This window comes from Equus quagga, chromosome 22 (genome assembly GCF_021613505.1).
Source record: "Equus quagga isolate Etosha38 chromosome 22, UCLA_HA_Equagga_1.0, whole genome shotgun sequence".
Taxonomy (NCBI): Eukaryota; Metazoa; Chordata; class Mammalia; order Perissodactyla; family Equidae; genus Equus; species Equus quagga.
The window spans coordinates 28,517,311-28,534,908 of NC_060288.1; the positions used below are offsets into that span (position 1 = coordinate 28,517,311).

Here is a 17,598-nt window from a genome sequence, read left to right on the forward strand (position 1 = left end):
TTAACCCACCAATCTGGACACTTGGCCTTATCTTCCACAAATTACTTCTTCACTAATGGCTTTACTAACACTTCTATTAATTACTTTCTTATTCTGTCTATGCTGAATAATATTGATTGGATCTCTACACTACTTTACTATCTGCTTTACTAGTCCTTTACTCTGTTCTTAGTCTATCTATGATGAATAGTATAATTGGACCTCTCAGCTTATATTCTGGGCCCCTTTTAATCCATTCACTACACTCTATATTATACATTCTGTACACTCAAATTATAGTCCTCTTTGAAATCTATAAATTAGCTGATATCTTCCCTTGCATTATATTCGCCAAGAGCTTCACATAACATGTAGACAAAAATCCAAACCCTGTATTATAACTTTTAAGGCCCCACATAACTACATCCTTGCTTCTCACTCAGAATTCATCTCCATCTACTGTTCTACCAGCTGAATACACTCCTTCCACCTTCTTTCTATCCTGCAAAGGGCCAAACCTAATTTTATTTAGGGCTATATACTTGCTGATCTCTCTGTTTGGAAAAATATTCACCTAATGTTTGCACGCCCTGCTCCTTTTGGACATTGGGTTCTCAGCTCAAATATCTTCTCCAGCTAATGTATCCTCCCACTCCAGGTTACATCATCCTATTTCACTTTCTCCACAGGATTTAAAATTGTTCAGCATTATCTTATTTATGCATTTATTCACTTCTTTAGTATCTGTTTCTCCTACCAGGACTGTAAGATCTATGAGATCAGTGAACCAAGATCGATGCCAGTACAGAGTAGGTGATGAACACCATCTTTTGAATGAATGAATGAGTGAATTAAGCTTATGTTGGACGTCAGACTCACAATCTTGAATTTAGTTAACTAACTGTATTAGCTTAATCAGTATGATAGTAATGATAAGAGTAAACATATCTGTTTATATAGATTTTAAAATTAAAAATCTCGATTATATTAAGATTCTTTGGTAAAGCAGATGATGTGATTCTTATTTTACAAATGAGGAAAGTGAAAATCAGGTTTCCTGACACGTACAATTTCATTCATCTGGGAAACAACAATCTGGAACTTACACGGGTGTCCTAGCAATAACAAACTAAAACCGACCACAATCACAACAGTAAGAATCTCCCCATTTCTGAGGGGCACGCTCTTTATTAGGTACTTAATGTGCACAATCTGTTGTTTCTCACAATCCAATAAGAAAAGGATTACCAACCTCATTTTTACCCCTAATTTAGAGTTTATTCGATTGAAGTTCATAATGTTTTATGTAACTCTCAAATGAACTAGTAAGAAGCCAAAACTTAATCAGAGAACCATCTGATTCACAATCAGTTAGTCCCCTTTCCCATCATGTTCCTAAGCCTGTGTCATTTCCACTCTGATAACACACCCCTGCCCAGCATCTTCTCCAAACTCAAACTGAGAATAATAATAAACACAGGTGTAGCTTTTCTTGAGTCTGATCTTCTAACATTCTCGCCAAGTGAAAGGCAACATGGCAGAGATGGAATATTGATCACCTCTGCTTATTTACTCATTAATTGTGTGTCCAGGCAAGGAGGAAGGATTCTCTCCTTCCTATTTATGCTCCAAGTTTGACTTTTATGAACAACAGAGGAACCTAACAATTTACTTGTTCATGTTGTAATAGTAATAAAAACTAAAAAAAAAGAAAGCAACTAGAAAACAAACTTACTTACCCATTCATTGGTTGAAACTATTTTATCTTTTTCAGAATTGTTACTATCCACCAACGAAATGGTGAAGGAGTCCACAATTTGTTTGTTGGGTTAAAGGTTTGGCTTCATTTAATATATTTAATGCAGACATTATTGGTATTAATGTAAACTTGGGGGTTATGTAACTTAATTTTTTAATTTCTTATTAAGTGATCTCTTAGATATTGGATATTTGTAATAAAATTTATTTGCTAAATAACAGAAGGATGTCAAGGCATGATTAGTGAAACATACATTCTCCGGAGCTCTCACAGCTCCTTTGGCCATTTGTTTTTGATTTCGTGCCCAATGGTTGGATTGTGGAATTAGCATTTTGAAAACAAATAGTCTTCCTCAGGTAGGGTACTGACAAAATTGCCGGATGTGAGGTAGCCTCGTTGATTTCTGTCTATGCCAGTGTTATGTTGGGTTTGCTTATTTCCTTGCTTTGGCTATGAGGGACAGCTGAGGTTATAGAAAAAATGCACACTCATGATCACCGTGCAAAAAGGAATTTTCCCCCAGAAGTTGTTAAGAACTTGTTTTTTCATTTATATTTGTCATCACAATTATAATGTAAACCATTTCCTTTCTGGTCTGTAAGACTCAAGGGATAGACATGTCGGAAATCAATACACAATAGACAGTTATTGTCATCAATAATCCCCACGGAGAAACATCTTTAAGAGCCACGTCATCTGGCTCCCCACCTGTGCCTGTGACTTTTCCTTCTAGGATTTTATTACTGCTTTCATCTTTCCCCAAAGTCATGATAAATCATTATTTCTCTAACCTGAAGCTAGTTTCCCCTTTACAATTTATATCACTGGAGTGAATTTTATAATCAATTTTAGAGCAATTTGTGTCATTAATTTCATTATGAAATTCAAAGATACTTAAATTAGTAACCAACTCCTTGATTTTCACATCTTTTTAAGCAAAAGTGAGAAATTGCTTGAAAATCCAGAGTTTTTGTGTGTGACTTGGAGTAAATGAGTATTCGGCATTAATTTTCATAAGATATGGATAGGTTCAAACATTCAGAAAACTTATTGTATGGAAATACATTCAAGCTAAACTGAAATAGTATCACAGGTACTTGGATATCATAAAATGATGAGATAAACTAGGCAAACATACTGTGTGTAGGTAGTTGGGGTGGAGAGAGGGAATAAAGAGATAGAATAATAATACCACACTGTACTCCTTCAATATGTCCTTTTCTTTTTTTGAAGGTTAAAATAAAACTTTATTTAAATGGCTGAAATGATTGTATGCTAATTTGAACAGCTGGCTTGCACAAGAAATGACTTGACCCTTTCTTTTGACTTCCTCTAAGAGTTAGATTCCAATCAATGTGCTTTGTTCTTTCTTCAGATCTGGAAAAAAATATAACTGATTTTTCAACAAGTGATTATTTTTCTCTTTCCTGTGTTCAGAAATCCTTATGTTCCCTTAGACAGTTCCTTTTAGAACAAACTTTCCTCCTGTCTCCCAGCCAGTCCCAGTGGGCTCACCTTTACAGGCTCTGGGACCAGGACAAGAGGTAAGACTTGTGACTCTTTCTTCTCTGGGCCTTCAATATGTTCTTAATATCTAGACATAAGCTGGACTCTATTACTATGCACATACACATATATGTATACATAGAGACATACATATATATATATACAAATTAAAGTCATTTTAATAAAGAGTTAATTTTCTGTAAAAAAATAAAAATAAGTATTTGAGTTATTACCATACTTCACATTTATCACTAATTGTCATAAAGATCCATCTCTCAGGGCTTCTTTGTCAACAGTCTGAAACAGCACAGTATGTATCTGGTGACAGCTACTGGGATTTCAATCATAAGGCTTGGAAGAAACAAATTCCATTATAATCCAGTCTGACGTCAACCCTGGCAAATATAGCAATAGCCTATGATAATCAGGACTGATTTACCCAATTGCAAAAGTAAAACCTCTACAAATATAATGTGTACAGAACATGATTTCACCTCTTTGTCTTCACATTAAATGTATCCACAAAGCCTTGAAGTATGCTGAGCTATATTCGAGTTGGAGCATTTCCTGTTGTTTTTCTCTTGATAAACAACAAATATTTTAACTATTTCCTCTCAATAACTCTCATTTTCAAAATCCTAAACACATTTACAACTGTTTCTCAGCTTTCTTCCGCTGTACATCCTAGATTTGTTTGCCATCCACATATATATATATATATATATGTATAACAGCACCCACACACATACACATAAACACACATACATACTCACAATTCAAAGTACTGGAGGTGGAGTAGGATATGGATTTATAATTTTTGGATCTTCTATATTTATTCCCTCTTGTTAACTCATTAGTAGAAACCTAATCATATCTCCAATGTAAATTTTTATTTATGAAAGTCAATGTTTATATAAGCTTGTTAGGAATATATCACATTTATTCACTCCCTAATTTAAGGAGACTATTTAACTCATATACTCATACTTGACTGAATTTATTTGATCTCTTGTAAAATTGTTTCACTTGACCACAATGTAGCATTATAATGTTGAAATAAATTAAAGCATGTCATTATACATGATTCCTAATTCCTCTCTTAAAACGGTGATCCACTAGGCATATGGATCAAACCTTCTTCAAATGTTCCATTAAAATATACATAAAGATGCACAACATGACATAACCAGTGTCAGCTAATAATAGCTAAGATTAATTGAGTGTTCAGTACTCTGCTAAGAACTTACATAATTTTCTAGTATAGAAATTCACAGTTCTGTGAGAGAGACAATGAATAAACTTCAGGTCTTCAAGTCTACGTATTAACCCAAAGTCATATAACAAATATATTCAGAGCCAAATCGAGAATCCAAGTCTCTCTAATTCTAAATTTTGTGTTCTTTGCTATACCACAGTGCCTTGCTGAAGAGGTTAGCAAAGACTTTACATAATATTTCTTTTTAAGTGATGGCGGGGAGTAAGGAGCACATTCTTGAATTAAGCATTAACGTTCTTAACTTTTCTGCTTTATTAATTCCCATCTTCTAAACCTAATTAAACAAAATTTTCACTTTATTGATAACAAAAATTGGTAGCTATGATCCAAAGATACTGCCATGTGAACACAGTCTTGATTGTAGACAGAAAACACAGCAACATTTGTATTTTATTCCCAAACCCCAACCTTCAAGCAGGGGAACAGCAAACAGGAAGTACAGTGGGGCAATTTGTTTTTGGGACATGTGTGTGTTTTGTTTTGTTTTGTTTTGTTTTGTGTATGTATGTGAAGAAGATCAACCCTGAGCTAATATCTGTTGCCAATCTTCCTCTTTTTTCTTGAGGAAGACTGTTGCTGCGCTAACATCTGTGCCAATTTGCCTCTATTTTGTATGTGGGACACCATCATAGCATGGCTTGATCAGCAGTGTATAGACCTGCAACTGGGATCCAAACCTACGAACCCCAGGCCACTGGAGAGGAGCACGAGAACTTAACCACTGTGCCACCAGGCTGGCCCTTGTGTGTGTTTTTTAACACTAGTGTCTAATCTATTCAAAGAAAAACTCTATCTAACTCCTTAGTTAAGTCAGATAACCTGACAGAGCAGGTAAATACAAACCTTCCCCTAAAACACTTGTATTACATAGAAAGCTGTTAACTGTCAGGTTTCAAGAAAAGTGCAGGCCCATCCAAATGATTTTGAGGTTTTGTTCTAAGAAGGAGGAAGTAGCTAGCATTGCTGAGAAAAGGAGCAATATTAAGGGCTTTCAGCCACCTTATATATGCACCAAGTGACAACTCTAGATAGAGGCAGAAGAGCACAACCTTTACAAAGACCTTCTAATAGAATCGGAAAAAAAAATGTGTCTGGGTAATTTCTTAAGAAAAAGATGCAAATAGGAGTGATTTCTCTGAAATAATAGCAGATAGTCAAAGTAAAAGAAAAAGGTGGCAGAGGTAAACATTAATGTAGAGATGACAGAGAAAAGAAAGAAACTGAAGCCGAAAAATAATTACTTCCATTGAGCGGTAGGATAGAACTGTTATTGACTGAAGAAAATAAAATAAAATTTTCTTTGGTTTCTTATGGAGAACAAATATCAGAAATTTGAAATAGGGAAGAAATAGGTAAGTTGGAGAGACAAAGGATGAATCTGAGGGGGAGAGGGAGAAGAGAAAGAAGAGGGAGACAGAGAGAACAGATAGTGAGGAAGGGAAGAGAGAATAAAGATGCAATTGATCAAAATTGTTAACCAAACTTTAGACGAACTTAATGAAAACACCATAATTAGATATAGCAGGGTGTATATAATTCAAAGTTTCAAAAAAAAAAAAGATAGTAGCCTATAATCATTCTGGCATTACTAAAATAATTTGTGCTCCCATTATGCTTTCTGGGGTGGAAAAGAGTTGAAGGTACAGTTAGCTCTCTGGGAACCGTCACTGTCTGCAGAGGATCTTATCAATGAGGCAGTTTTAACCAATGGGACAAACACTATTCTTTAAGAAATTAATGAAATCCAGAACTCAAGAAGGAAATTTCATAGTGTAAAGTATAGTGCCTGTTATGATCATGACTTAAAATAAAAGACAGAGGCAAAAAATCATTTTTGGAGAATATATATGTTAAAATCTTTTCAATCTTAAACTAATTCCATAAAACTGGATTACACTTATAAGAATAGGATTGGGAAGACTGAAGATTATTGGTGAACTAAGGTTCAACATTTTCTTGCTTCAAATAAAAATAATCAGAGTGTGTTTACTCCTTGGCACTCGTAGACAATTTTTATTTAAGTAATAATTTTATTAAATTAAACTAACCAAGAAGGAGGAATAGCATACAACAATGACATATGACTACAATTGTGAAAAGAAAATAAATATATAGCATTAAAGAAATAAAAGAAAATGATAGCATTAAACTAAAAAATGTCAATTATGACAGTGAATTCAAATGAGCTAAGTTCTCCTGTTTAGAAGACACAAATTCTAAAACTTGGTTAAGAAAATGTAGCTGTCAGTGAGAAATAGAACAAGAAAAAGGAGCAAATGAAATTAGAACTCAAGGGGTAAAAAAGCCAATAAATAAAATAATAAAGAAAGCAGATATAGATATATTTTTAGACTAAATAGAATTCAACTCCAAAGTATTTAATAGAGGAAAAGGATTACTTTATGTTTATTAAGGCAAACATGACTGATAAAGACTGAAATAAAATATCTTTGTATAAAATACATGCATATATAGTTTAGAATAATCTCATAGATATTCAAAAAAGTTTGAAGCAATAAATTCCACTAGGAAATTTTCATATGTGATGTTATATTTTTTATAACATGTAATTGTTTTATACATAGGAAGATTAAGGTGGATACACAAATGAATCAAAATAAAACTGCCCTGAAAATCTGTAAGATGTTAAAATGATTAGTCATCTTCAAAAAATTCAGAGGACAACGGAAAGTAAATTAGAAAGTAAAAGCTTTATTTCCTCTCTCTTCCATTCCTAAAACCAAATATAACCACATTAATCTTTAAGAAATTAATAAAAATGCAGAACTCAGGAAGGAAATAGTAATAATATTATTATTAATATTGTTACTTATTATTATATTGCTAATATTATTACTTATTATAATGAGCTATTATATTAAGATATTAAGATATTAAGCTTAAGCTCATTCTATTAACATGTTAAAATTTTAACATTTATTTATGCATGGATTTATTTACTTTAGCCTTTTAAAAAAGTGGATCTCAGAGTAGGTTTTTATCTCACTATTTTCTTTATCAATTTCTAGTAATTAAAATTTTTTCTGATTCTTTTAAATAACTACATTATGATTTTAAAATTAGCTTAATGCTCAGAAATTGTCCATCCTTCCTAGAACGTTCTCTCTCAGTTCCCTCTCTTTATAAAGTTACTTATATTCTCACCAAGTAGCAGAACTTTCTTCCACAATTTCACTAAGGGACTTTTAAATCTCTGCGTGAATACACCGTTCTTCCTTTTCAGTAATGAGCCCTGTGTCTCCTTGATTGCAGAGAAGACCTGGCTCTGTTTTGCTTTCATTTGTTTTACGCTAAATATCTTTTTGTTCCAATCTCATCATTTCCAGAGGGAAGGAAAAAGTTCAATTCAGGAAATCTTATGGCATGTGTCATTATGTCAGTCTAAAGATTATTCTGCAAACAAACAAACAAAATGACTTAGCATTCACGGGGCATTGAAATTCTCCTTCCCAGCACCGCAGCCAGTGATAAAAATTGAGTTTCACCCCACGGACCTGAAAAATAGCTACTCTCAAAAAGCTGAAATTCAGCATTAAAATATAGGGGTTGTCATGGTAGCTACAATAGGGGACACTCTTAGCACTTCACTCCTGTGTCATTAGGCTTTAAGAGTCTTTCTTCATCTGGATTCTGTTTCAAACACTCTAAGATGTCACATAATTGTATGCAGCTAAAGATACATCTGAGATTTATTGAAAATACAAGAGGAGAGATGATAGTTCTCTAAGAAACATTAGGTTCTCTGAAGAAATCTTTGTAATTAGAGATGGATATGATAATATGATGATTTTTTTAATTTCGCTGACAGGGTATATTACTCTAGTTTGTATGGTCTGTCACAGAGTTTGTTAGTTTAGTTGTCTAATGCTGAATATGAAAATATATCCTGTAAGAAATATTTTTTTTTTCTCTCTGAAACAATACCTATTAATTCAAACTGAAACATCTGGATAAATGCGTGTTAGGCCATACAAACAAACAAAAAATGTGAAAAGGAAAGATTAGCCCAGGAAAATAGTAGAAGCTGTTGGGGGAGGGATTTCAATAAATACTAGGCACAAGCAAGATGTTAAAAAGTGATTTCTGATCTCTTACCCTTTGTTGACAGAAAATAAATAGACTGTAGAAAGAACCAATTAATTTCTTTTTTTCTTTTTCTCTAATGATCCAGACCTGCTTGGCAAATAGAGCATGATTGGGACAGGATGTTAAAATTCTTGCTACCTTTAGGTGAATTCTCACTATATGCATGCCAGATTTTGGTTTAGCAATCTCAAAGCAAATTAGCCCCATAAATTCCACCATGGCTAAAATTCCAATGTAACAAAATATAGAAAGTGTCTAGAACAGAGGTTGTCATGTGCCCTTCGTATTTTAGTAATTTTTCACAGCATCCCTAAGCCAAAATGCTTAACCATTCTATTTATTAAGTAGTTAAGTACAAAAGCTTAACAGTAGTAGTTTATGGGTGTCCAAAGATGCCATTGTCTCCCTTGAAAATTAAGCATAGCCCATAATGTTGCTTGAATTCAGTACAGCACACCAGAATGCCAGTTTGGGAATCACAGGACTAAAGTAATTTTGCTCATGAATGCTTATTTAAAATTTATTTGAAAATAAATCAAGTTTTTGAATTCTTATAGCAATTTTTATAATAATTATACTTATAGAGTAGTTCCTACAAGTCTTTTCTTTATTTATCATAAGCAGGCTAAAAAGCTGAAGATAGTTTGCACTTCTTTTTACTTCTTTCAGGTATTGCCATTTATTCAAATGTACATTATCAAATAATTCACACATGCCTCACACAATAACAGTATGCCTATCCTACAGGGCATGTTTTTCCATAGCCTTCTCTCCTGAACGTGCAGAGCTCCAACGGACTTCTCTCGATTTGAGCTTTATCAAAGAAAATGATCATTGAAGAAATCCATAGAATTAAGCAAACGTTTTCTTTTCTTGCAGTGGAACACTTAAATGTTTATATTATAGGCAATGGGAATTAAGCTGCACAAGCACAGCTGGCATTGCAATCTCTTCTCTAACAATGTGAGTTTTACCTTCAACCTGGGCTCAAGCTCAATACCAATATTTTCTTCATTTTAAAACTCAGACATAGCTGAGATCCATGCCAATGTAAAAATCATGAAATGCAATGTATGGATAGTGATTATGCAATATCTAATGTCATCAGTGCCCAAGTGGTACTAATGTCTGTGTCTTTACATACTGCACATATTTACCATGATATGCAAATGATGTGAAATGCTAGATGGGGGCGTGGAGAAGTACAGATATGTTCATATACTGTCAAGAATATCACTGACAGTCACTGAACTTTAATGATTTGAAATGATAAGTGATTGAAACGTTGGTAGAGGCATTGAGATAAATAGATGACTGGACAAATATACATATAGATAGACAGACAGGGTAGAGCATAGTATACTTTCCACAGCAAAGTGTATGAAGAAATGCCAGTAGGTAATGGTATGTGAGAGTGACTTGTCAAATCGTAACCCTGCCTGATATTAGCTCTGTGATCTTTGGCAATTTATTCAACTTACCTGCCTCGCAATATCCTCCTGTATAAAGTGGAGATAATAATATACTTAACTCTTAGGATTATTGCAAAGATTAATAAACCTTTAATTAGCAAAGATATGTAAAGAATTCAACTAGTAAGTGCTACAGAATCATTAGTTATTACTATTATTATTTTTTTTAAATTATTATTAGAAAATTTAAGAAATCCTGTACAAAACGCCAAAGATATAGAATTGAACAGTGCACTTACCCTAATTTTAGAAAATAAATCAAATAATAGATTTATTCATTTATATTTAGTATATATAAAATTTTAAAAATGTTTCATATTTTATTTTGCATCTTGACGGTTTGAGTAGAATTTGTCTGCCACAAAATGTTTGGCCACAAACGATGTTTTTGCCCTAATGAAGAAATGTTCAATGACAGATCTTAGCATTTAATTCACTGAAGATCTATTGTAAATTAGTTTCTAACATATTAAATCACATTCTCCCAAATTTTTACTTGCTTTTCAAAGTTCCAAGTGTAAGAGATTATGGAAGATTACCAGAATATGAAAAATTGTTTTAAGTAATTATATAAGCAATGAAATTTCAATAAACAGAATGATCAGAAAATAGAGTTTTCTACCATTGATTGACTTTTTTAAACATCTGCCATGGGCCAGAAACTCTTTGAAGTTATGCGCACCAACCCAATCTTCAGAAAAAGTACAGAAGTCTTGTTATTGCTCCGCTTACATATAAGGAGAAAAATACATAGATTTAGTGGTAGGTTTAAGACTTGCATCCAGGCTGTCTAGAGATTTTTTTCTTTACAACAATACTAGAATATAAAGATTAAACAATGAAATAAAACAAGCATCGTATGTTACAGATCGAAGTGAAAACCTGAAATATAAATTCTTTCCGTTTTCTGAAGTATATCTAAAATATCGAGCTTGACTTTGTGTTAGTAACGGTGAAGATTCTGCCCTGAAAAGTTCGCTTTCTTTTAACTTATGTTCTTAAAAATGAATGTAGAAAAAGCATAGCAATCTTTTTCTGTATCCTAACAAACTAGATAACTTAGTGTGGGAACTTTAAAATATTCTTCACTTTTTTCTGTTTTTATAAGTATTACAATAATATTAAAAGAATATAGAAAATGGTAAAAACAGTTAATTGGAAAATAATTGGTGTACAATAAACTGCACGTATTTAAAGTGACGAATGTGATGTGTTTTGACAAATGTATATAACCATGAAACTATCACACCAATCAAGATAATTAACATATCCATCACTTCCTCCCCAACTCTTCAGATCTCATGCAAACATTAATTAATATGTTTTCTGTGTCTACGAAATTAGTTTGCATTTTCTAGACCTTGTGGCTGAGAATGTGGTCTGTCTTGGTGAATGTTCCATGTGAACTTGAGAAGATTGTGTATCTCGCTGCTGTTGAACGAAATAGTCTACAGATACCAATTATATCCAGTTGATTGAAGATGTTTTGAGTTCAATTATGTTCTTACTAATTTCTGCCTGCTGGATTTGTCTATTTCTTAAAGAGGGGTGATGAAGTCTCCAACTATGATAGTGGATTCATCTAATTCTCCTTGCAGTTGTATTAGTTTTTACCTCATGAAGTTTGATGCTCTGTCGTTAAGCACATACTTGTTAATGATTGTTATGCCTTCTTGGAACCCTTTATCATTATGTAATTTCCTTCTTTATCCATGATAACTTTCCTTGCTTTGAAGTCTGCTTTGCCTGAAATTAACATAGCTACTCTTGCTTTCTTTTGATTAGGGTTTAGATGGTATATTTTCTCCATCCATTTACTTTTACTCTGTATGTGCCTTAATATTTAAAGTGGGTTTCTTGTAGACAACATACAGTTGGGTCATGTTTTTTGATCCATTCTGATCATCTCTGTGTTTTAATTGAAGCATTTAGAGTATTGATGTTCAAAGTGATTATTGATATAGTTGGATTAACATCTACCATATCTGTTTCTGTTTTCTATTTGTTGCCTTTGTTCTGATTTTTATCTTCCTCTCTTTTTCTGCCTTTTGTGGTTTCAACTGAGCATTTTATATGATTCTGTTTTCTCTCCTTCCTTAGAATATTGGTCATATTTCTTTTTTAACTTCTTTTAGTGGTTGTCCTAGATTTTTCAATTTACATTCCAACTAATCCAAGTCTACTTTCAACTAATATTATATCACTTCATAGGTAGTGTATCTTAGAATACCAAAATAATACTAATTCTTCCCTTCCAATCAATGTATCATTGCTGTTATTTATTTCACTTATATATAAGGCTACAGGAGCATATATGCACATACATAAGACATATACATAAGCATAAATAATCAAATACAATGTTGATATTATTTTGAACAAACTGCCACCTGTGAAATCAATGAGGAATAAGAAAAATAAAAGTTCTTATTTTACCTTCTCTATTCCTTCTTTGATGCTCTTCTTTTCTTTATGTAGACCTGAGATTCTGACTTGTTTCATTTTCCTTCTCTCTGAAGAACTACTTGCAATACTTCCTGCAAGGCAGGTTTACTGCCAACAAATTCCCTCAATTTTTGTTTGTATGAGAAAGTCTTTATTTTTCCTTCACTTTTGAAGGATAATTTTGCAAGGTATAGAATTCCGGTAAGTGTTTTTTTTTTCCTCAACCCTTTAAATATTTTACTCCACTCTCTTTTTGCTTTACATAGATTCTGAGGAAAAGTCAGATATAATTCTTCTCTTTGTTCCTCTCCAGATAGATAGGTGCTTTTCTCCTCCAACTTTCAGGAATTTTCTTTATATTTGATATTCCACAGTTTGAAAATGACATGCCGTGGTGTGGTTTTCTCCGGCATTTATCCTGCTTGGTGTTCTCTGAGCTCCCTGGATCTGTGGTTTGGTGTTTGATATTAATTTGGGGAAATTATCAGTCCTTATTGTTTCAAATATTTCTTCTGTTCCTTTCTCTCTTTCTTCTCCATCTGGTATTCCCACTATGAACGTGTTACACCTTTTGTGCTTGTCCCAAAGTCCTTAGATATTGTGTTCTGTTTTTTCTTTTGTCTTCATTCCCTTTCTTTTCAGTTTTCAAAGTTTCTATTGATATCTCCTCCAGTTCAGAGATTCTTTTCTCATCTATGTCCATCTACTGGTAAGCCCCTAAAGGCAGTCTTCATTTCTGTTAGTGTTTTTGATTTTTAGCATTTGCTTTTGGCTCTTTCTTAGGATTTCCACCCCTTTGCTTACACTGTCCATATGCTCTTGTGTGCTCTCGACTTATCCATCAGAGCCCTTAGCATCTTAATCGTAGTTGTTTTAAGTTCCAGGTCAGCTAATAACATTCCTGCCACATCTGTTTCTGATGCTTGCCCTGTCTCTTCAAATTGTGTTTTTTGCCTTTTAGTATGCCTTGTAATGTTTTCTTTGATACCTGGACATGCCTTACTGGATAAAAAGAACTGATGTAAATAGGCCTTTAGTAATGTGGTGGTGAGGTACAGGAGGAGGAGAGGCATTCTACAGTTCTCTGATTAGGTGTCAGCCTTTAAGTGAGTCTATGGCTCTGGACTGTGAACTGCACAAGAGTTTCTTCATTTTTTTCTCCTTCCTTAGGTGGGACAAGATGGCTGCAAGGTGGCTGGAGTTGCATGTTTCCCTTCTCCGCTGTGGAAGACTGGAACTTACTGGATTTTAGTATCTTCCTTTTTCCATGTCACTTAGGCTCTGATAATACCCCAGAAGGTTAGGCTCTGGTTAACTAGTTTCTCCTGAGGGCAGGCCTTGTTAAGAAGAACAGAGTGTTCCAGTGTATTGCAAAAAGGTTCCTTTTCCCCTCTTCCTGTCAGAAGCATGAGAGGGTTATTTCTCTGATATTTCCTGTGGGAACCTGGTCAAACTCCTTTGGGTACATCTCACCATATTATGGGTGCCACCACCGAGAATGGATCCCCCTGTAGTTTTTAACTCTTAGGCTTGTCCATACTAAGCCTCCAGCAGTTCTTGGATCTCTTTAACTTTATTTTTCTTTTTTAAAAAAATTATTTTGGCTATTCTAGAAAATTTGCCTTTTCATATGAATTTTAGAAGCAGTTTGTCAATTTCTTAAAAAAAAACCTGTTGGTATTTTGATTGGAATTGTGTTGAATCTAAACATTCATTTGAGGATAACTTTGTAGCTATATTCATGAGGGATATTAATCTGTAGTTTTCTTTTCTTTTATATCTTTGCCTATTTTTGGCACATGGAATTCCTGGCCTCAAAGAATGAATTGAAAAGTTTTCTCCCTTCTTCAATTTATTGGAAAGTTTGAGTAGAATAAATGTTTTTATTTCTTAAATATTTGGTAGAATTCACCCTTGAAGCCATCTACCACTAGAGTTTTCCTTGTGAAGAGATTAATTACAAACTCAATGGCTTTAATAGACATAGGGCTATTCGATTTATCTATTTATTTTCTAATGGAATTTGGTATATTTGTCTTTTTAGTGAATTTGTGTATTTCATCTAAGCTGTCAAACTTATATGAATAAAGTTGTCTATATTTTTATTTTATCATCTTTTTAGTACAGTGTCTGTAATATCTATAGTTTGCTACCTCTCATTTTTGATATTGGTGATTTCTGCCCATTTTAATTTTAACCTATCAGTGTAGAGTTTTATCCATTTTATCAATTTTCTTTAAAAAGGTGTAAATTGAGATTATGGATTTTGCACCTTTCTTTCTATTCTTTCTATTACAAGTGGTTAGTACTATATTTTCTTTAAAGTACTGCTTTGGCTGCATCCCATAGATTCCAATATGTTGCTTTTCATTTTCATTAAACTCAAAAAAGACTTTCTAATTTCCCTTTTTACTTCTTATTTTTCTATTTGTAACTATTTGGTTTCCATGCATTTGGGGGGTTTTGTGACATCTTTCTGTTATTGATTTTCAATTTAATTACGTGTGGTCAAAGAACATACTTTTCATGACTTGAATCACTGTAAATTTGTAGAGATTTTTTTTTTTTTTGCCCACAGTATGGTTTATCTTAGTAAGAGCTCTACGTGCACTTGAAAAGAACCTGTTGTTAGTTTCAATGTTCAATGAATGTTAATTAGGTCAAATTAAGTAGTTCTGTTCAAGTCTGTTCTAACTGTGATGCTCCATCATTTTATAGAAAGTTATATTACAACCTCCAACTAGAATTGTAGATTTGTCTTTTCCCCCTTGCAGTTCTAGCAGATTTTGCTTCTTGTATTTCGAAGCTCTATTAGTAGGTGAATGAATATTTAGCACGAATAATGTCCTCTTAATGAATTGACCAGTCTGTTAATATAAAATGAGGTTCTATATTCCTGTTGATATTCTTTGCCCTGAAATATATATGTCTGTATCAATAAATCAGTATTATTGAAGTAAAGAGACACAGCCAAGTTTTCCTCTGCTTCTGTAGCAACATTCTTTTCCTCTCTTTCCCCTAAACAAAGTTTGGAGGCATTGTGACATTGGAAAACAAAGATTAATTGTACCAATCACAGACAGAATAAGAAATTGTATGAGACTCTTTGCCATACATGAGGCTAGGATGGGAATTAGACCTTGTGATGGCTGGAGGGCTGCAAGTCGCTGCGATCTGAAATTAGTTATGATCCAAAAATGTGCATGCAGTAAAGTATTGACAAGAACACCAAAGTCCTCTTTGTTTCCTTCCTGCGTATTTCACTAATTTTAAAAAGAAATTAAATACTTACTTACTGTTCACATAGCTCTATACTCAGGTGCATAGATATGTTTATTTAAAAAATTAACTTTATGTTTTCCAAAGATTCTAAAAATAATGTCTTTTATTTTTATCATGATAGAGTCATGATAAAGATTTCCTTGAAATCTGAAAATTATTTGATTCTGTGTTTAATAACAGTACCTGCCTAAACTTAGCTATACTGTGAAGAAGAACCCTGGTCTGGCAATTAGAATACTTTCATTGTAATTTTGATTTGGCTGTTAACTGGACCACTACTGTGTGATTGTGAGCACTTATTCAACTTCTCCAGGCATGGTTTTTCTAATAGGTAAAATTAGATATTGAGCTGAGTGATTTTTAGGGTCTCTTCTCATTCATGCTTTCCATAGTTACCTGGTTGTTTGACCCAAAGCATCTTTTTTTACTTAATACTGTTTCCATAAAAATTTGGGAACATACCAAATACAAGGTAGAATTGAAATGTATTATTTATTTTTGATTCTACAAGGAAAAAATCCTACTTTGTGAAAGATATTCTCTTTTTATGAAAAGCTGTTTAATCAATACTTAACAATGTACTTCAGTGTCTGTAACTGGATCTTTGGCTGAATATAAGCAATTCTTCTCTATTCAATCTAGACTCGAGGAGAATGGGCAGTAATAATCTATACTCCAGTAATGGGCAGGTGTAATATTGACAGGTATTGTAAAATTTTGTATCTGGAAAATTGTCCCCCAGATGTTTCACTGTATCAGTATCTGAAGCTGGAAAACTGAAATGCCTAATCATAAAAAACTCCTGTGTAAATGTCTAAGTTGCTAAGCCACAAAAATGTCAATGTATGCGTTCTGTTTCTATTTTATAACTGACCCAAGAAACAACTCATTTGTATGTTAGCATTTAACCTTAGGACATAGTGCTTTTCCTACCATTTTTAAAGTAAAGTAGCAACAACATTTGTTTGTTTGGGAAAGTCTTTTTTAAAAATTATTATTACAGTGGTAAAAAAACACATAGCATTAAATTTACTATCTTAACCATTTTTAAGTGTACAAGTCAATGGTGTTAAGTATATTTACATTGTTCATACTGTTGTGCAACCAACAGATCTCTTGAACTTCAATATGTTTCTTCTATTAACAAATGTAGAACTAAGTGTACTCTTTTTCTTCAATGCAACACCTTCCAGAGAGAGCACATATATATTCCTCATACAATTTTCATGCTTATCTCTATTAGAACACATCAATACATTGTAAAATCATGTTGCACAGCTTGGTTCACACCTCTGCAATTTTCCCTTAGGCCAGGTATGCAGTTTCATTCTATCTCTTCCAGGCACATAGAGAAAATATTACCAGGGCAGATCGTGAAGTCGCATGTGTTCACGCGGGCAAAAGTCATTGTGAAGGATGTGGGAGGAGTCACTCTGCTTCAGCAACATAGTAGGCAGAAAGAGTTGACCAAGAACGCTTTAGAAGTGTAGTCAATAGATGGAGGAGCAATATACATATATTTTTTTATTGTGTTGAATGAGAAGAGATTTTATCGCTGGTAGTTGATCATTGCTACCTACAAATGAAACATTCAGATCTTAGGGGGCATCATCTATTTCCTAGTTGGTACTTCAGAAATAAAAGTGATCTAGAGTCAGATGACCTGTTAGTGAATAACAACTTTACCACTATCTCTGTGATCCTCAGTAATTTACTTACTCACAGTTTGCTTCAGTTTCTTCAATGAAAAAAGATTTCAATTCCTTTTAAGA

General features: G+C 33.3%; 1 non-coding gene across 1 annotated transcript; it reads right to left on the reverse strand.

Annotated features, from left to right (window-relative positions):
* Positions 1 to 3,186: 3,186 nt before the first annotated feature.
* On the reverse strand, positions 3,187 to 3,312 carry LOC124231857 (small nucleolar RNA SNORD22). Its single transcript, XR_006886704.1, has one exon. It is a non-coding gene; the product is annotated as a small nucleolar RNA SNORD22 (small nucleolar RNA).
* Between the last annotated feature and the right edge of the window lie 14,286 nt (positions 3,313 to 17,598).